The following is a 21122-nucleotide window of genomic DNA, read 5'->3' as shown; positions in this document are numbered from 1 at the left end:
AAATAAAAAAAGATCGTGTTAAACATTGCAAAATATGTGACTTCAATGCTGTAAATTTAAACACAAGGAACAAAAATGGATTCGAAGTAAAAATGGCATTGTAAGACAAAAAAATCTAGAACTTCGCCGTAGTTGCAAATGTTTTGTCCGATACTGTACATACCGAATATGTACATACCAACAGACGAACTTGTCATAAAAAATGAAAAATATAACTAAATTAAAAGTTATTGGTAGTATGGTTCAATTCCTAGCATTTACTTTTTAATCTCTAATTTTGTTATTTTCAATTTGTTTTTTTTTCTTGTTTTTTTCGTTCAAATTAGCCACCTGCCTCCATTGCCAGAAGCTCGCTAATCTGCTCCTCTAACGGTGATAAAGTGCAATGACTAAAACAAATGACAGCCCAAACCTTTAAATAATTAACTAATAATTGATTTAAATAACATTTTTATATTTATCTTTTTTACCTTGTTCGCTCCATTAAAATCGCGAGAAGGTGGTTCAACAGTCTTTAAACTTCCTTCGGAAAGTTTCGGGTGGAACAGTAACTAATTAAAATTTAGAACTGTTGGGTTCGTCGGTTTATTTTTAGAATTTTCCGTTATAAAATAAACTAGAAACAACCGTTATGAACTTACATTTTAAGCCCGTTGTGTTTGTCAGTGTGATAACGAATCAAAACCCGTTTAAACGCACAAGTTTGACCGTCGTTTACGAAAATTCCAAAACTTTTATCGCCATACAGAGTTGTATTTTTGTTCAACGGCTTACAAAGTATCCCCTTTGGTCTACTTGTCCGTAACGAACTTAATGCTTCTTCTTATATAATTTCAGCAACGAAGACGTTGTGACTGCTAGTCTCGGCGACGAAGATTCTTGCGAAGGCACGACAAAAGAAAGCCAGCGTCATATTGGTTCGGACAGCAACGTTACCTTTCTTGATATCGTGTAGGCCTTTAACAACGTACGGCCATAGGCGATTATAGCAGCTCTTAATAAGTTTGAGGTCGAAGCTAATCTTAAGATATCATCAACTGCCTTCTTTGCGACAGAACGACTGTGGAAGAGTGGCGAAGTACACGGAACTTTTTGAAAGAACTTGAGGAACGGGGCTGCCAAGTGGATGCCTACGCAGACGATATAACTCTTTTGTTAAAAGGAAAATTCCTCAACACCTTTCCTTTTATATAATTTTCTCAAAATTGTCGTTTACATTATATACAGAGACAGGTGTAAAAAAAAATGGCGCATTCTGGTGACATTGATCCTGACTCTCCTGGTGGTCTGAAAAGAAAAAATCAAAAGAAATTCTGTTATAGTACCTACCTCAGGGAACCCGAAAAAAAAATTTTGAAAAATGGCGACTGCCTGAAAATAAAAATCATTTTTTACGTTTTTTTTTAAATTCCTGAATTTTTTTAAAATATTAAAAACAAAAATTTTGACACGATGCTGGTAGGAACGATAAAGGATTATATAAAGTAGGTTCACACAAAAGTAAATCGGTTGTATAGAACTTGAGATAATGCCGGTACCGTGTGGAAAAAAGTAGTTTCGAAAAAACTCGTTTAAAAAAGTGAGTCAAACCGAACCGGGCTAGGCACTGCGTCACAAAGTAACTGTAGCTCTTAAAATAATTTTAATTTTTAAAAATCCTTTGAAGGATATGTTCTTAAGGGTCTAAACTCTAAATATATGTAAAAAATCGAATTTTTTCAAAATTCTAGAGTAGAATACCTCCTTAATTAATATATAGTAGAAATTTGGAAGCTCTATATATTTTCATTTCTTTATAGAAAATTACGAAAAAACTTAAAAAAGGCCTTCACACCGGATGGCCCTCTTAAAAAATCAAAGCTTGGCTGTGTCCGGATCGAAAAGCTGATCGATGATGTTGTGATAGATGGACGACATTTATTCAGTGCCCTTGACGTGCGAACGCTCCGTCAACAAACACAGGGAAGGTACGATGTCGATAAGCTGCTATCACAACCGACAGCGAAACGGGTATCCACTCGACTTGCACTAATTAGCAACTCGGCATAAAGGAACTGTGGGTCGGTATTTCAAACTTGCAAACTAACTTAGAAACTACTTACATACAGCTGCAAAAGAAGCCATTGCTTTTCGAACAAGGCCAAATAACAGGTGCTACGATGAGGAGTGCCGTGTCGCAGTGGAGATAAAACAGACTACCAACCTCGCTACATAACAATCGAGCACAACATCTGCAGACAAAACAAGAGAGAGTCCGAAATATGTGAGCACAAAGTGCTTGACAAGCTGACCGCCAGGGGTAATGATCGAATATTCTACGAAAAGATGCGGCGGCTATCAGAAGATTTCATGATCGGAGAATACTCTTGTAGGTTCTGTGAACCTGTTAAGTGTGGTTTTAAATCTGGAAACACATCGACACACATCACCTCTTCGTCGATTTTAAAGCCGCCTTCGACAGCACGAAAATGCCTCAATGCCGCTTGGTATCCACCCTGAGCTGATACGGCTGTGTAAGCTACCATCCGTCAGGATCGGGAAGGATTTCTCCGAGCTATTCGAAACCAGCGAAGCTTCAGACAAGGATACTTTTTATCGTGTGATGTCTTCAATCTATTGCTGGAGAAAATAATACATACTGCCGAGTTAAATAGAGAATGTACATCTTATATTAGAGTGTGCAGCTGCTGGCATACCTTGATGATATCGATATCATTGGCCTTAACAACCGCGCCGGTAGTCTTGCTTTCTTCATACTGAATATAGAAGCGAAACGTGTGGGCCTTGTTGTGAACGAGATCAAGACGAAATATATCCTGTCATCAAACAAATAGTCATCGCATTCGCAGTTTGGCCTGCACGTCACTGTTGAAAGTCGTAACATTGAAGTCGAGATCTGTAATTGCGTCTATCTTGGAACCAGGATCAACGCCAACAGGTGCCTTAATGAAAACGAAAAATCATATTTTTCAATTAGTAATACTCGTATGTAGTAATGACAGAAATAGATAAAATCAGGTAAAACTTCCGCCTTTATACCGTATGTGTATATCAGTCAATATGTAAGATATTTTAACTGGACATATGTACATTGTTGGATATACAAGGTGCGTTCCAAAGTAAAAAGGACTTGAAAAAAAACAGAGCAAATGGCTTTTTCGACAAAATTAATTTATTTTATTCAAAATAGCCTTCTACTGCTTCTGACCTCACGACCACTTTGAAAACGCTGAAACCACTCGTGCCCTTTGCTACGGGATAAGCAATAAACTTGTTTCATCAATTGAAACATTCCGGTAAAAGTTTTACCAATTTTAAAACAAAACAAGAAAAAACGTTAACTTCGGTTGCACCGAAGCTAAATATCCTTCAGAGGTGCATTTCTGTTAATAACTATCTGTTCAGTTTGTATGGCAGCTATATGCTATAGTAATTCGATCTGAACAATTTCTTCGGAAATTACATTGTTGCCTTAAAAAATAATCTATACCAAATTTCGTGAATATATCTTGTCAAATGTGAAAGTTTTCCATACAAGAACTTGATTCCGATCGTTCAGTTTGTATGACAGCTATATGCTATAGTTAACCGATCTGAACAATTTCTTTGAAAATTATATTGTTACCTTAAGCAGTAATCCATCCCAAATGCTAAAGTTTTCCATACAAGCCCTTGACTCCGATCGCTCAGTTTGTATGGTAGCTATATGCTATAGTTAACCGATCTGAACAATTTCTTCGGAGATTACATTGTTGCTCTAGAAAATAATCTATACCAAATTTGGTGAAGATACATTGGCAAATGTCAAAGTTTTCCATACAAGAACTTGATTCCGATCGTTCAGTTGATATGGCAGCTATATGTTATAGTGTCCGATATCGGCAGTTCCGACAAATGAGCAGCTCCTTGAAGAAAAAATGACGTTTGCAAAATTTCAAAAGGATATCTTAAAAACTGAGGGACTAGTTCGTATATATACAGACAGACAGACGGACGGATGGGCAGACGGACATGGTTAAATCGACTCAGTTCAACATACTGATTATTTATATACAGTGGCTCACAGCTTTTTTCATGCAATATAAATTTTTCTGTTTATTAAGTCATAAAATGGAAAGAAAAAACACTTAAGAAAAAAAAGTTGATGAATATATATTCTACAATGTTTTACTAATATAGTAAGCTAAATAAAGTTCTTGGAAGAACAATCTTACGTTTACAAAGACAAGAATTCGAGCTACCTTCCAGGAATTTTGCTCACAGCTTATTTCACTTGTCTATGTTGTGGGGAAATCCCGTTGCTTGGGTTGCGGTACTAGGCATTTGTAAATCTTAGGGCTGGCATTCAGTAATATTTTGAAGAAAATTTTAGTGTGTTTTTGAGTGTCGAGTACACCAGTGTACCAATTTGAGTAAAATGGGCCCCCGTACAACGATTGAGCAGCGAGAATTGGTCATTAACCATTTCAAAAATGGAAAATCACAGCGAAAAATTGCTGAGATTGTAAATTTAAGTAGTGCTACAGTGCAAAATATAATTGAGCGTTTCGTGCATGAAGGTCGAATTCAAAATAAAGGCCGAAACGCACCAAATAAAATTTTCAGTGAACGTGACGAGCGTTTAAATGTGCGTAAAATTAAAGAAAACCCGAGGCTATAAGTCCAAAGTTAACTACAGAGATTCAGAGGGAGCTAGGGAAATCATTTTGTCCCGAAACTGTGCGTCGGGTACTACGTGCGCATGACTTCAATGGCCGAGTAGCCCGAAAGAAGCCATTCATTAGCAAAAAGAACCAGCTAAGCCGAGTTACCTTTGCAAGGGAGCTGGAAACCAAGGATTTTAACTTCTGGAATAGTGTAATTTTTGCTGACGAGTCGAAATTCAAACTTTTCGGTTCAGATGGAATGGCTTACGTGTGGAGGAAACCCAATACAGAGCTTCAGAGATGTAACATTAGGCCAACTGTTAAACATGGTGGGGGCAGTGTTATGGTATGGGCGTGTATGTCTGCAGCCGGCGTTGGAAATTTGGTATTTATTGAGAGTATTATGGACAAAACATTGTACCTTAATATATTGAAAGAAAATTTAATCCAAAGTGCCAAGAAACTTGGGATCCGTCAAAATTTCCGATATTATCAGGACAACGATCCTAAACACAAAGCGTCAATAGTACAGACCTGGCTAATATGGAATTGTCCACATTTAATGAATCCACCGGCCCAGTCACCTGATATGAACCCGATAGAGAATTTATGGTCTTTGTTAGAAAATAACATCCGTAAACACCGCATCAGTAATAAGGAACAGCTAAAAAGTGCTATTTTGGAAGAGTGGAACAAAATTGGAACAGAAATTACAAAAAAACTAGTTGAGTCCATGCCAGCTAGACTAAAAGCTGTATTAAAAGCTAACGGATATCATACTAAGTATTAAGTATTAATTCTAAACAAATTATTTATCTTATTTTTAATTAAAAGTACACTGCATGGAATAAGCTGTGATATGAAATTTGTTTATGTTTCTGTTTTTTTGTTTATAAGTTATTAAATATCAAATAAAAATAAAAAATGAAGTATCTTTTATAAACTACACATTCGTATTAACAACTAGGAGTTTGAATTATTTCGATATGTGTTTTCGTTGTCAAGATATAACATTTCAAATGTTGTAAATTCATTTGCATGAAATAAGCTGTGAGCCACTGTATATACTTTATAGGGTCTCCGACGCTTCCTTCTGGGTGTTACAAACATCGTGACAAACTTAATATACCCTGTTCAGGGTATAATTTAATGTTGGCTCTTTGTTCGAAGCTCATTTTCGCACCGATACACAAACATACTGACACTTAAAACGCAATAACTTCACTTCCAATCGATGAAATGTCATGAAATTCTCACTGGACAATCGATAAAGATAGCAGATTCTAACGCACCAATCGACATATAGATTCAAAAAGTTACTTACTTTGTACACCTTGTATACATATGTATGTACGAGGGCTGCTATATATGTATACATATTTCCGGCCTAATAATGAAAATAGGCATATTTATCAACGAAAATGTGTTTTTTTTTTTGTTTTTGTTTTTTTTTCGTTGGATTTGGCTCGTTTTGGAAGCCCCACACGGTCGATTACTGTTTTGTTTCGGGCTCATACGCATAGATCCATGATTCGTCACCTGTGACGATCTTATAAACGTCTTTTGAAGCACCGCGATCGTATTTTTTCAGCATTTCTTTACACCAATCCACACGAGCCTTTTTTTGAGCGATTGTCAAATTGTGCGGGATCCAACGAGAACAAATCCTTTCTTACGGCCAGATATTCATGCAATATCGAATGTATGCTGGTAGGAGAAATGCATAGGCATGCCTCTATCTGAAGGTATGTTACAGACGGACTTGTATTATCAGTTCACGTACGGCATCGATGTTTTCTAGCACAACGGCTGTTTTTGGACGACCTTCACGGAATTCGTCTTTGAGCGAGCGTCGGCTACGATTGAATTCGTTGTAACAGTGAATTGTTTTTCACAGTGCTATAGGATGGTGCTTCATAGCCATACAAAGATTTTAGTTCATCGATGCACTCTTGTCGTGATAATCCACGTCGAAAGTTGTGAAAAATGATCGCACGAAAATGTTCATGCAACACTTAGTGTTGCCTAGTCCAGAAATTGTATATAGCAGCCTATGTATAAGTTGCAAGAGCATGAAATTTTGGTTACATCCCTTCCTTACCTAATATAAAATTTTAGCAGCACCTGAAGGAATTTCCCGGGCATTGATTCTTGCAGGAGTATAAAATATTCGGTTACTCCCAGACTTAGCCTTTCGTTACTTGTTGTACAGTATACTCTCGAAAAGTAAATTCTCAGAAAGTAAATAATCGCGGAAAAGTAAATCACCTTTAAGATTACACATGCACCTCGAAAAAGTAATTTTTTTAATTTACTTTTCAGAGAGTGTGATAAAAAATTCGAAACGAAGCAAGCAGCGTTTTTTACGATGATGCAAAAACACTTACTCTCTTGTTTATCGCGCCTTTTTAGTAAACAAAGAAACTGCTGATGAAATAGAAATTTTGTCAGACACTTCAGATGGAGAAGAAGTTAGCCAGGAACCCAAAGTGACATATGCGGAAGCAATTCAAAGCGTAAACAACTTGATCCACTGGTTTAAAAATGAAAACGATGCAAATCAGGTGTCAGACTTTTTGAATTGTCGTACAAAAATGGTCAGAAAATATATTGCAAATGAAAAAAAAAACAAAAGAATATTCAAGATTTTTTCTCTTCATAGTAAATACATATCGCTCATTTGCTGCAAGACCGGCATAAATCAAAAAACGTGATTTTTGAGTTAATGATGCAGAATTGTTCGTTATATCATACTTCATGTTGAGTGAAAAATTCATATGAATACCTCTTATATGCTCCGCTTGAGAAGAGGTGTAAGGTTGGAGTCACCGTGTAAGGTTGTAGTCAGTTGAAAACTTTAAACGCGTTTTCTGGAGCTTCGATTTTTTTGACTTATGCCGGTCTTGCAGCAAATGAGCGATATGTATGTATGTAAATGTAAATATGTTTTTCATGTAAATCCATATGTTTTATTGAAGCAAATAAATGAATGAATTTTTTAAGCTTAAAAATGCATTTAATATTATAAAAACAGATAATTTATGTATATATTTGGTAAAGTAAATTATTCGAAAAAGTAAATTACCCAAAATACCAATCGATTTACTTTTCGAGAGTATACTGTAGTACAAAGCTTTGGCTTTGACCTCTTCATTGGATAAAAACTTATTCCCAGCAAGCATTCTTTTGACATCTGAGAACAGGAAATAGTCGCTTGGGCCAGATCTGGAGAATACGGTGAATGCGGAAGCAATCCGAAGCCCGAGTCTGGAATTTTTTCAATGTTCAATATCTCTATGTAATAGCCGCTATTTACGGACCTTTTTTTTCAAGGTAGAGGGGTTTGTTAATGACATTACCAAACACTGCTAAGAATCATCAACTCGTCCTTATTTTTTACCCAAATGTTTTCGCCGTTACCAACCTCTTTTAGGCGTCCACTGCCTTCACCGTCCTCTGTGCTCATTTCGCATCGTTCAAACTGAGCAAACCACTTCTCAACGGTTAATTTTACTGATGAATAGTCCAATTAATGTTGATCAATCAAAACCTTGGATTCCACAATATTTTCCGCCCTAAAAGCCATCCATTTTTTTCACAATAGGAAAATTTGCTTCACTTATAATGATATAATTCACAAACTAGTAATACGACAGCTGTCAAACTTATAATGATGGCGCAAATTAAAAATAATGGATTTAATTCTATTAGCGCCATCTATGTGTCAGGCCGGGAACTTTTCAATTGACCTGTTAGCGCACAGACTCACTTAGTTTTTTTTTTAGTTCCGGTCAGATAAAAACTCAACCGGAGAGGCTAAATTTAATAAATACACCAGACGCTCAAAAACTAATATACATTTTTAAGAAAAGTTGTTAATATTATTTCATTAGAATATCACACATTGTTACCAACCTAAAATCAGCTGGAAAGTCGGAAATACCCAATTTATCCTGAAATTGGAAGCTTTGAGATTGCTCAGGTACATATACTCGAGAACACATATTCAAGCAATTTTATAAAAGAAATAACTCACACACTGATCGTTATATTTGACATGAGATTTGTTAGAATAACGAAAGTCATTACGTATGTATAATATAACATACAGTGCTGTGCAAAACAAAAGCAACAAAACGGCATTGACATTTTCAACAAAAGAAACAGAGCTAAAAAAAATTTCACTCAAGTGGATGTTTACTTATGGGTAAGAAGCAATTTAAGCACCGGTACACTTCATTAAGCGGTATTAAATAAATGCAAAAATAACAAAAAATAATTATATTTGAATTCGAGTTGTGCAAAACAAAAGCAACGATTTACTTTAATGTAGTAGACGACGAAGGTTTGGAAAATAACGGATTTACAGTTATGCAGGTGTTGTTTTACTAATGCATATAACTATTTAGAGCAAAATAAAAATTAGTTCGTTTTATATATTGGGAGCAAAAGGACGTTTGAAATGGCGCGAGAAAAGTATTGCGATAGTTTGAAAATGAGCATTACAACTAATTATCGTAACGGAGGCGCTCAAAGTAAAATAGCTAAAAAATATAATATCAATAGATCTATCATTTGTAGACTAATTAAAAAGTATTATTTGACCAAAAGTGTTACGACAGTGCATTTAGGCGGACGACCGCGTAAAACCGACCCTCGAACTGATATGCAAATGTGTAGAGTTTTCAAGAAAAATCCATTTGCCACTTCAAATGAAGTTGTTAAAACTCTTAATTTAAATATTCATGCAAGTACAGTTCGTAGACCAGCAATCGAAAACAACTTGCGAAGTTACAGACCAGCGAAGAAACCGATGCTTACAAAAAAAACACTTGCAAAAAAGGTATATTGACACCTAACATCATAGGCTTCTATATATTGATGACTATTCAACCAAATTTTTTTTCTAGATTGAATTTCGCAAATGCACATTGTAATTGGTCCGTTGCTAAATGGAAAACGAACGACGAATCAAAGTTTAATATGATTAATTCGGATGGAATGAGTACAGTCAGCCGGCATAAAGGTAAACGCCATAGTGCAAGGAACTGTAGGATGAGTTTCAAGCATGGTGGTGGTTGCATTATGGTGTGGACGTGTTTTTCCGGCAGCGGGGTTGGTCCTTTTAAGAAAATAGATGGAATAATGGAAAGGTTTTTGTACAAAAGTATTTTGGAAACCTTTATGCTACCATGCTGCGTGGAATATGCCACTTTCTTGGGTCTTTCAACACGACAACGACCCGAAACACACATCTAAGCTGGTAAAAGACTCTCTTAGGGTCAGTGGTGTTCAGGTTCTTGATTGGCCTGCTCAATCCCCGGACTTGAATCCAATCGAGAACCTGTTTGGCTTTTTAAAGCGAGCAGTTTCTGGTCGGCGTTTTGGCAACCGAGAAGAACTCTTTGACACGTTAAAAATGGAGTGGATAAACATCCCACAAGTCTTTGACACGTTAAAAATGGAGTGGATAAACATCCCACAAACCACAATTGATAATTTGATAGCATCAATGCCCCGAAGATGTGCTGAGATTATAAAAGCTAAGGGTTCTTATACAAAATATTAATGTGTTGCTTTAGTTTTGCACAATTACTAATTGACTGTGAAGTATATTTTGTTATTTTTCTCAGCAATATTTACTAAGAGCAATTAATTGGAAAATGTTTTAGTTAAACTTTTTACAAGTATTTTATTTTCTGTTATAAAATTTTTGTTAAAATATATTTTGGAAAAAGTATAACAAAAATTATTATTGAACTAAATTTGTTGCTTTTGTTTTGCACAGCACGTAATATAACACTTTCGGCATTAAGAATTATACTTGTAGGGTTACCAGATGTACTGATTTTATCAGTACGCGTACTGATTTTTAGACCCCCGTACTGATATATTGATTTTTCAATTAAGGTTACTGATTCTCGGCGAAACGACTTTTTTCGCAAATTTATTAGATACACACACGCGCACATTCGATAAACGCACCGAACGATTTTAAATCAGATGAAAAGAGACAAAATATATCGATCGTTATCAAGACTTTCGATACTGTTATACACAGCCACCACCATTGTCAACAACGTTTATAATTCTTTCAAATCAATCGAGTTTTCGTTTAATTTACACTCCAAGACTTGTGAGGTTATAAACATGATGTGAAATGAAATTATTTCAAAAATTAAATTCATTTTACATTTGGAGTACTTTCAGTTATCAATGGCAACTGAAGCAAAAAGGAAAAGAAAAGGCAATTATGATTTTACGTCCGCTTTGCAAAAACAATTCCCTTGCTTTGTACAGGGCAAAACCGAGCAAGAAGAGAAGTGTGAAGTTTGTTCTTGTTCCCTTTCTTTTGCTCATGGCGGTGGGTGCCCTTTCTAATTTCATCTCTAAAATCAATAATACTTGTTTTTCATGCCGTATACAGTATGACATGAAAAAAAGTATTGTTGATGTATATAAATTCTTGAATGTGTCTAAAAACTTTATAAGATTTTTTTCTCACTTGTATTGTAGTTAATTGAATGCACGTTTTTCTGTCTTCTCAATCTTTTTTCTATGAACCGTAATAATTTGAATTTTAAATGATGCATTATGCATGATAAATGAAATTTGCCAGCTGATAGTTGGAATGTTTCAATTGCTTTTGAAGTTTATGATTTAAGAAACTACGTCAACTCAGAGAGACACAAAAAAAACGTGAGAACCTCTTCAACATCGCAATCCTTGGAAACTTTCAATCCAACGGCACTTAAAGTCTGGGCTGGAGAAGGAACTCTGGCATTCCACACTGTAAAACGCCACTCTAGTTATAATGTAATGGATTGTACTGCACCTCTTCTTCGTACGTTATTCGTAGATTCTGAAATAGCCAAACAATTGTCTTGCGCGAGAACAAAAACTGAGGCAAAAAGCTTTAGAAGGAATTCAGTTCACAGATCCTTCTAATCATGGTCATCATAAACTTTTCCCCATTGTTACTCAATGCTTTGATTTTGAAAATGGGGGTATTTAAGTAAAATTGCTGGATTTACAAGAAACAAATAACGAGAAGGCTGAAACGATTACAAATTTGATTGAAAGCGTTCTCGAGACACAAAATTTGACTGAACAATTGACAGCTTTTGTAGCACATAACGCTCCAATCAGTTTTGGTGGCTTGAATTGCAAGGGGTCTAAAAATGTGTTGGCCCTTTTCAAAGAAAAAGTAAATTCTCGCGTCATTGGTGTTGGGTGCCCTGCTCATATTCTTCATAATTGCGCCCAGCATGGATTAGATCAATTCGGAAAATTTGATATTGATGCCCTCGTTTTTAAACTGTTCAGGCATTTCTCGGTGTACACTGTCAAAACAGCTGAATTGAAAGAATTCTGTGAGTTCGTTGATGTTCAATATCAACCCTTACTTTCACACAGAAAGACTCGATGGCCTAGTTCGTTTCCTGCAGTGGAACGAATTCTCAAACTGTTCCCTGCATTAAAAGCTTACTTTTTATCAATCGAAAAACCTCCAAAATTTATGGAAAATTTCTTTTCTGATGATTTGGCTGAAAGCTATCTTTTATTTGTCCACTCATATACGTTCATTTTTCAATGTAAAATAGCATCAATAGAAAGCAAAGGCAACTTTCTTGAAATTACATAATTCAATCATTGAATCGGTTCTAATTCCTTGCGCGAAAGAATCAAGCACAAGTTTTTGCCTCTTACTCTACTTTCAAATCTTAACACTTTGAAATCAGAAGGAAAAGAAAAGGAATGCCTTGATTTCCATGAAAGAACCGTCACTGTTTATTAGGAAGCTCTTGAATACTTGTTGAAATGGACTTCATCTTTGTCCGAATTAAAAGTTTTCCAATGGTTGAAATTTGATCGCATATCAAAAGATGTTCGATATGAAGAAGTTGTGCAAACAATGCAGTTTCTCGAATTAAAAAATGTACATATCCATGAAGAGAAGATAATTGATCAATTGGTGAATTTGAACAATTTTATAGAAAAGAAAAAAGAGAATGACGAGGATTCAATAAAATTTTTTTCACAAACTTCAAATGACCAGATTTATACATTTTTTAAAGCGAATTCAAACATTGATCCCTTTTCTGAAATTTTGAAAATTGCGCAGTACTTTTTTTCTATTCCCGGACATAATGCTAATTTTGAAAGAATTTTCTCTCTCATCAATATCCAAGGGAGTGATGAACGCAATCGTCTTCTTGTTGAAAATGTTCGCAACATGATTGTCACTAAATTTACTTATAAGAACATGTCATGCAACGTTTCCATAAATATATAATGAAAACTGAAAAAGTTGATATGCTAAAAGCAATCGGCAGTGCCAAAAAATATGTAAATTGTACGATGCTGGAAAATAATTAAATTCTGTCTATTTGAGACTCTGGAATTTGTGATCTATCTGTTCCCTGCTCTTTTTTTTACTTTTGTTTTTGCTTTTTTGATGGAGACGTACTGATTTTTAGCTGGACCGATCTAGTAACCCTATACACTTGAGTGATCAAATTTTTTCTTCCGCCTTCAAATGGTAATACATTTTTTATAAACGAGAAGTCCGGTCCAAGAAAATATCTGCCAAACGCGACTAAGAAGGAAAAAAGGAAGTATTTCATGATTTATATTTTTATCATTAATATTAACTCAGTTAACCCCAGTGTGACCATATGGTCACGCAAGAAGTAGTAGTTGAATTTAAAAAAAAAATCAGAGCTCACCCAAATAATTTCCTTTGAACTAGCTTTTTCCATGTAAATACACATGAGCGAAGCGAACTGCGTTTAAAATTTTTCATAAAGTGTCTTTGTTTCGAAGTGAGCAGGTGTGAAAAAGTTGAAAGAAAAAAAGATGGCAAAAAATGCGAATTTTGATAGAAACAAAAGGTAAGTACCGTAATATTTTTGGAAGTGTGTTGTTTTTAAAAGAAGTTAAGTTTCAATTTGAATAATAATAAAGTGAAAATTTATGACAACTATATTTTGTAAAAAAATAAAATGTTCTTGTTGACCATTAACGGTATTTTTTCCTGGTGTGACCATATGGTCACGCTGGGCTAGATTAAAAGCTCATTTTATGTAACGTAATTTTCGTTCAAATGAATTGAAAACTTTATAATTTGTGGTGAATTCTTTCCAAATTTTCAGACGTTTAAACACACAAGATGTTATTTACTATATAAATGACTTTTGTGATAGCGATGAAGAAGATTCGCCCGCTGCTCTATATACGAGTATCTTACCTCCGGACAACGAAAATGGTGCAATCAGTGGAGAAGATGATGGTGATGAAGACGACGTAGGTAAGCCAGAGGATATATGTGTTGGTCAATTGAAGGCACCTTGTGAGTTAGTGATGAGCAGTGGTAAAAGGGTTTTAACGATTGATAATGATGATGAGGAGGATGACTTGGAAGTTGCTGATTCTGTGTTGATCGACATATTAGAAAACTCTACTCAGAACTTGCAAACTAATTTGTTAGAGGAACAGGGCGAAATGTCAATAGAACCGTCCTCATCACAACCTGAAACGTATGTCAGCGGCTTACGAAAAGTGAAACCTACACCGTCTTCAGTGCCACCTCCACTGTTACGTAAGGAATCACATTTTACGTGGGTAGAAGATAACTCGGACGGATTGATCCCCATTTTCCCTTCACGAAATTTTGAAGACTGTAAGGTGAAGCCTCATGAGCAACTTGAAAAATTTTTTGACGATGAACTCATAGAGCACATTATAAACGAATCGCGAAGATATGCAATTTTTCTTGGTAAACCAAATCCTCAAATTACCAGTGCGGAGCTTAAAGTTTTCATAGCCATCTTGTTGGTCAGTGGATACAATGGTCGAAGTACGTTCAGGTCATTTTGGAGCGTTGACAATGACATGCGCAATGAGATGGTATATTTAGCTATGCGTAGAAATCGATTCGAGGAAATTTTGAGATTCTTACACTTTGAGGATAGTTGTAAAAAAATAACTGATGGAGATAAGATGTGGAAACTGCGGTCCTTAACCGACCACTTAAAATCAAATATGCTGAAGCATGTCCATCCGGAACAACAGCTTTCATTTGACGAGAGCATGATATCATATTTTGGGCGTCACGGATGCAAGCAGTTCATCAAAGGAAAACCATTACGGTTCGGTTATAAAGTTTGGTCCTTGTGTAAGATATCAAGGAAATAATCCTCGTGCCAATAGAACCTACGAGCAAACATTTGGAAAATGCGCAGCTCCACTGCTGAATATGATAGACGATTTTACACCAGCGGTTCAGAATCTACCATTTTCCTTCTATTTTGACAATCTTTTCACCAGTGTTCTCTATTAGTTTACTTGAAAGCTCGAGGATATACCGCAACAAGTACGATCCGGGAAAATCGGCTGCCAAAAAGTTGCCCGATTGAACATAAAAAAATATTGAAAAATAAGGAGCGTGGTCATATTGAGTACAAAATTGAAAGAAGCTAATATTTTTCTCACAAAATGGAATGATAACGCAGTTGTTAGCATCGCTTCGACTACAAAATTTATTGATGTTCCACGGCCATTAGTTATCAGGGAGTACAATAAATATATGAGCGGCGTAGATCGTATGGATCAGAATGTGGGCTTGTATCGAATAAGTATAAGAGGAAAGAAGTGGTAGAATAGTATCTTTACGTGGCTAGTTGACGTTTCGGTACAAAATAGTTGGCTGCTACACAGATCGGTCTACCCAGAAATACCTCAGCTCGAGTTTCGGCGACAAATAGCCATTTACTATTGTAAACACTTTGGTGACCGCCCCAAATCAAAGGGTCCTCGAAAAAGGTGTTTGAAAGGAACAGCAGAGGAGGCATTGAGACATGATGGGCTCAATCATTTCGTTCGTCCATGCGAAAAAAGAAGACGTTGTGCTGCCGATTTGTGCGTTTCTGTTGGTAGAACCGAGTGCTCGAAATGTAACGTTGGGATTTGCGTAAAATGTTTTGAGAAATATCATATGCCATCTTAATTATTAAATACGATACGGTATAAAATGTTTTTATGAAAAATAGTTTTTAATGTATATTATTTTAATAAAAAATAGTTTTCAATATATACTTAAATAACTGTTTAAATCATTTTCTTTTAACTCACACTTGTTTAGTTGAAATATGTGGGATAAATCTTTGCTTTACTGCAAATAAAAACATGAGAAAAATTACCCCATATCATGCCCAGTGTGACCATATGGTCACACCTCAAAAGTCGGTTTAGGAATGATGCCTTAAAATAAGGATGGTACGTAAGTGATCATTGGACCTATAAAAGTCATCGCTTTAAATATTTCAGAAATCCCCGGCAATAAAAGTACCAGGAGGATTCGAGTTAATATTATAGTTAAATCTCCAAAGAACGATTCGGAAAAATTCCATATAATGAATTAGTTCTCTAGAGCCTCAATGTCATCAGCATTTTCCACCCACGAATTTTCTATGTAAATTCCTTATGGTCTAATTAGCGAAACATACCATAACAGCGTATGAAAAAACATAGTGCTGATTAGTCTTTACAAATACCTGTATAGCTCACAGCAGTTGTAAAATTTTTTGTGCTTACCCAAAAATCGAGCTTCTTTTTGTAGACAGCCTTTTTTTAAATGGTTCAAAACCGTTTGATGATGAGTGTTAAGTTCCTTAGCGATGCCATGGCTGATTATGAGACGGTCCGGATCAATCTTTTCCATAATTTCATCTACGTTTTGTATAGATAGACCAGAGCGAGGTGCATCTTTCATATCGAAATTTCCAGAACGGAAGCGAGGGAACCATTGTTGTGCTAGACGAACTGATTAGCATCGTCTCCGCAAGCTTCACAAATTTCATTGGTGGCATTCTTCCCTTTTTTATACAAAAAATGAAGCTTAATTATATAATTATTGTAATCTATGTACATATATAAATAAAAATGAATCGCCAAAATGTATGTACGCTCATAACTTTCATACGACTGAACCAAATTTGATAATTCTTTTTTTAAAATGTTTGTTGAGGTTCAGGGATGGTTTCTGCGGAGAAAAAAATTCGAATAATTGCCGGAAAACCCCTAAAAACATCCCTTTCCTTTTTCTCATACAAACTAATGAATGTTTGTTCGTTAGTGACGCTAGGAGAACGGCTGGGCCAATATTGATGAAATTTTAAGAGGTTCTTCGTTGTGGATCGGGAAAGGTTTAGAAATAAAAAGCTGTATGTCTCTCATGAGGAAAAGTCGGAAAATTGAACAATTCCAAAAAGTTAATTTTTTCCATACAATTTTTTTTATTCAATTTTTTTTGTTTTGTTTTTTAATTATTTAGATCTTTCAAATTTGGCGTTTGCTTCAAAATTTTTTTAAAATTATTCCGTGAAAATGTTATGTGATTTTCACACAAAGTGATCAATTACAGATTGAAATTTGTCACGATGCCATGAAGAGGTCGCGCTAATATCGGTCGGCGTTCTTTTTGGCATCAACATACATTAGCAGCCCGAGGCACATGAACGACTACTCCCAGGATGCGTTGACATATGTACGTGCGGTATTATGGGTCGCGATCAATCAGAAAGCGATCGTCACGATGTCACAGCAAGACTTTTCAAGCAACAGCTTCGATGGACATTATCTTGAAGCAACGCATATATGGTGCTGTTAGATGCTAGATGTACTCTGTTGAGTGGCAAAAGTGAGGTTTGCCGCACTCACACATTCTTCTTTGGATATTGGAAGGTGATTACACCAGATCAAATTGATGAAATCATTCAATCATGCGGCAATTCCTGATGCAAAGAAAGGTCCAGTTTTATACGAAGTGATGAAAACCAATACGGTTCAGGGACCTTGCGGTTACCACAATCCCACTTCGGTTTGTATGTCTCACAATAAATGCACGAAACAGCATCCACGTACTTTTCTTTCGGAAACAGATAACAGAACATTTAGCATTCAATTTAGAGGCGTGAGTAACGAAGTTGATAACACATGGATCGTACCATATTCGCCACTGTTGCAGTTTGGTGTTATCGATAAAATACGTTTGTAAGTACGTCACCAAAGGAAGCAACATGGCGGTTATTAGTCTTGAACGATATGGTCGATACGTGAACTGCACTAAAGCGCTTTGTAGGATATTTACTTTTGCGACTCATGAAATCGATTATTTTACGAGAAAACTCGATTCTCGAGTAGAATCGGAATCGAGTTTACCATCCCTACTGGCACCCATTGGGGCACATATAAAACCTCCGCACAATAACCACCACAAAAAAAATGATTTTTTACCATGTTATTTATTGGAAAACAGAAAATTTGAAATAGGCACCTCTTAATATTAATATTAAGAGCTCATCTTTTGAGTGACTTTTTTTTTACACATTTTCGAAAGTTTTGAACCTGTTTTTCAGTTGAAAAAAAAGGTTGCCTCAGAATGACACACCCTAATATATATATATATGTATACATACATATTGAAGAATGTATAAGTAGATGTATGTATATAGGTATACATGTTATTGAAAATACATATACACTCAAAAGGTAGAGGGCTTAATCAATCTAATCAATATGTTTTACAACATTTACGTACAGACCCAATAAGAAAACCGAAACATAAGTCAATATTCCACCTATATTTTTCATTCTAAAATATGATACATATGTTTGGAAAAAAACTATGCACTCGAAATCTCTTAAGCAACGTATTAATATTTTTGGTAACAGCAAATTGTGTCTTTATTCGCACTCATAAAAATTTTATTTTAATATTTCATTAAAGTTTCGACCTTCTGCTTGGACTTCAGTGTTTCGGTGTACATATTAAAAGAAATTTGTTTGTTTGTAGTGACGATTAAGTAGTAGTATTAAATGTTAAGAGGAGTTGAGTCTTCTCTAATCCTTTTTATATTATTATATTATATTGATTTTGTAGCTGCAGTAAAACGTTTTACTCCGTACTTATCTTTCACCAGCAAAGGTGAATTCGAGTTAGATTTTACCTAACAGGAACTAAAGGCGCTGTCATTATATTTTTCATTTTATCTATATTCAAACTAAAGAACAGATAAGGAAATTTTATATACATAAATGCTCCGATTAACACAACTTCAAGTCCATTTTGAAGAAACTTTGATCAGGTGCGTACTATGTGTGCAGGAGTTGTATAATTATTGAAATTTGAAGGGTGTATTTTTAATTTCACAATATTTTTGTACCAAAGCATTAATTCATCAACTTATTATTCTTATTTCTACGCATTTTCATTAAATTTAATAAAATATTTAAAAACAAAAATCGGTGCCTTATGGTTAGTGGACTAGGGAGCTCTGCACAGTTTTATTCAATGCTGTGAGATTCTTCTAATCTACTGGCAATATGCATCTATACATCGATACAAAAATAAAATTGGATAAGAAAATGTTAAAATTTATTCTTAATATGTTTATCTTTACCTAAAATGGATTAAATACAGAAGTGATGTGAGTCATTAAAATAACATATTTATCAATGATGTAATTTATTTACCATATATTTTGAACTTCATATAATATTATACACATATGTACATTAAAAATTAAGCAAATATATTACTAAGTTCAGAAAGTTATTTATTTTAAAGGGTTAGGTACAAAAAGAAGTACGAAAACGTGTAATATAATATTATTTTTAAACCAGTTAGCGTAAAAATCTATATACAATCCGGACAAGAACGGAAACTAATATTCATCAAATGTTCTGTAGTTTTTTCTCTTAAGTGTTGTTCGCGATATATCTGAGATAGCGCAGTGTATGTTCATTGCTAATAAACATACATATGTATGTATGTAATTGTAAAAGTACATGCATACGAATTCATAATGCGAGGTCAATTGGCTTGGTGTTTTGGGGAGCTTCCTACAAGATCCTCATTACTGAACTCTATTTCATGAGAATTATCTACTTGCCCAAAAGTTCTTATTTATCTCTCAAATTTAATGCGCCCGTCATGATGTCCAAAGCTGGGCGTTTTTTCTGTAATATCCATTGTCTTTAAGATGTAGTCATCGATTATTTATATATTCTATAAAAATAAACAAGAATATCTAAAAAATGGAAATATCATATGTAAAATGTAAGTCAGCAATAGGGGCGGAATTTATTACATTAAGACTATGAGGAGTAGACCAAAATTTCATATATTCATATTCAACGCCAAATGCCGTGGAGAGGGCGCAGTCACTTCCACATTTTTTTTTAAATTTTCATTACAGATGATGTTCTCTACGGGATCACAGTAGAGAATCGTTTCCACCGAGGCCCATTATTTTGAAAATCATTTTGTTGGAATCGCGATGTAAAGATTTTTCTTAGCTTCTAAAGTACAGTCTTCGTATACCCCAAAGTAAAACGGATAATAAAAAATACACGAATGTGTGTAGTTGAAAACCATTGTGTTTTATCGGCACCTTCTTTGTACAGTTGGCTGTGGTTGTGTTGGGTATTCAAGCGAATAACAGTCTACAGAAAGTAGGCTCCGTATAATAATATTTGGAATTTCATAACCTTATCAATGTTTCTCTCCACAACTCAACCCTTAAAAAAGATATCGAAATAAAGTGTATAGAACGTTAAGTGCCATTGATATATTACGACTTAGGTTAGGTTGCACTGGCTGGCTGTCACGCCATACATAGACCTATTCGCCCTTTGTAATGCCAAATATAGGTTCATTTTTAATACGAGCTGAAGTTTACGTCACCCTATTTGCGATTTAAATAGAGACTTCACATCTAATTCTAATATTTCCTTCAGTCATTGTTTACTTATTCTCCAAAAGTAAACGAAATTAGTTCAGTACCTCCAGTTCACTTAAAACCAATTCAGTTGACTTTGAACTAATAATTTACATAATTAAAAATGTGGTTCTATATAAAAGGATTACACTTAGTACAATTCGGTCTCATATCAAAAATTCATAGAAATTGGCAAACATTTCGCGAAGCCCCATAAGACGACTTCAATAATGAAACAAAGAAAATATGTATGTACATATATCACCTATAACATAGCTTTTTTTTATAATAATCTTAATGCAATCGATTCTTATTAGAATAATAATGAATTTACTTGTACATTTAAAAGATAATATACATATTTTACTATTAAATTGTGATACACAAATCTCGAAATATTTCAAATTTTTTACATTCATATGCGAGACTATTTAAAGTTCTTTTATGTACATATGTATGTACATTTTCTTACCTGCTTACTTAACCTTTATCAGTATCAAGTAAGAATAATTGTGAAGAACTGTATAGATGTGTGTTGTGCAATTCGAGGGACAGCAGAGCTAAATAAATAAGTACATGTATATATAGTATGTGCTCTACAATGAGGTGCATTTTGAATCATATTTTACTGTATTTGGGGCAGAACTTCACAACAGTGCCAACGATCAATAAACGTTGATTGTGTGCATTATAT

The 21122-nt window shown here is 34.9% G+C and overlaps 1 protein-coding gene and 2 long non-coding RNA genes across 4 annotated transcripts in view; all 3 read right to left on the bottom strand.

The window, feature by feature from the left end:
* The window catches only part of LOC125778504 (uncharacterized), a 90415-nt gene that overhangs the window by 19191 nt on the left and 50102 nt on the right, over window positions 1-21122 (bottom strand). The gene's annotated exons all lie outside the window — the stretch shown is intronic.
* LOC115066696 (uncharacterized) lies at window positions 228-16550 on the bottom strand. Of its 2 annotated transcripts, XR_007422756.1 has the most exons (6): window positions 16242-16549; window positions 2697-2942; window positions 2430-2619; window positions 642-1287; window positions 471-568; window positions 228-412 (listed from the first exon to the last, which is right to left on the bottom strand). It is a non-coding gene; the product is annotated as an uncharacterized LOC115066696 (long non-coding RNA). The 2 variants fall into 2 exon arrangements; XR_007422755.1 differs by having other exon boundaries at window positions 642-2619; window positions 16242-16550.
* On the bottom strand, window positions 6851-12223 carry LOC125778511 (uncharacterized). Its single transcript, XR_007422761.1, has 2 exons — window positions 10134-12223; window positions 6851-10091 (listed from the first exon to the last, which is right to left on the bottom strand). It is a non-coding gene; the product is annotated as an uncharacterized LOC125778511 (long non-coding RNA).

Source organism: Bactrocera dorsalis, chromosome 4 (assembly GCF_023373825.1).
Source record: "Bactrocera dorsalis isolate Fly_Bdor chromosome 4, ASM2337382v1, whole genome shotgun sequence".
Taxonomy (NCBI): Eukaryota; Metazoa; Arthropoda; class Insecta; order Diptera; family Tephritidae; genus Bactrocera; species Bactrocera dorsalis.
Note: the sequence above shows the minus strand (reverse complement) of the source record. Positions and strands in the feature narration are given on the sequence as shown.